This window comes from Pygoscelis adeliae, unplaced genomic scaffold (genome assembly GCF_000699105.1).
Source record: "Pygoscelis adeliae isolate BGI_AS28 unplaced genomic scaffold, ASM69910v1 Scaffold45, whole genome shotgun sequence".
Classification (NCBI taxonomy): domain Eukaryota; kingdom Metazoa; phylum Chordata; class Aves; order Sphenisciformes; family Spheniscidae; genus Pygoscelis; species Pygoscelis adeliae.
The window spans coordinates 5,953,900-5,954,565 of NW_008825114.1; the positions used below are offsets into that span (position 1 = coordinate 5,953,900).

Here is a 666-nt window from a genome sequence, read left to right on the forward strand (position 1 = left end):
CACCATCCCTGGAGGTATTTAAAAGCCGTGTAGATGTGGTGCTTAGGGACATGGTTTATTGGTGGACTTGGCAGTGCTAGGTTAACGGTTGGACTCTATGATCTTAAGGGTCTTTTCCAACCTAAACGATTCTATGATTCTATAGACATAAATCAGTCCAACTCTCATTAAAGAAAATGGTGAAATAAATATACAAGTACTCAGGAAAAACGGACAGAGAAGGGTTTGAAAGTAAAATTGAATGCTTAAATAAAAAGCCTTTTAATAATTTCTGAGATGTGAATTCATCAATTTCAAAAGTTTCCCATGGTTTTGTGCCAAATTAACAGCTGTTGCCTTTACCTCCACTGAGACAGAGCATGCTGGAAAACGAGAACAGAAGGTGTTATTCAGAGCCGCAATGATATGCCTCCCATTTGATCTTGAGAAGCTGCTGTGTAACTAGTGCAAGCTGCTCAACAAGGTTCCTCTTGAGGAAAAACTAAAAATATTGTATCACTGCTTACAGGTTTTCCACCAGTGAATCTCACTTAACTTACACCACCCCCCCCCCCCAAAAAAAAAAAGAAGCATTAGCATTGTCTTATTTCATAGAAGCACAGAATAGAATCATAGAATCATAGAATAGTTTGGGTTGGAAGGGACCTCTAAAGGTCATCTAGTCCA

The 666-nt window shown here is 38.9% G+C and overlaps 1 protein-coding gene across 1 annotated transcript in view; it reads left to right on the forward strand.

The window, feature by feature from the left end:
• LOC103920424 (RNA-directed DNA polymerase from mobile element jockey-like) overlaps positions 1 to 666 on the forward strand; it is a 22,619-nt gene that overhangs the window by 7,469 nt on the left and 14,484 nt on the right.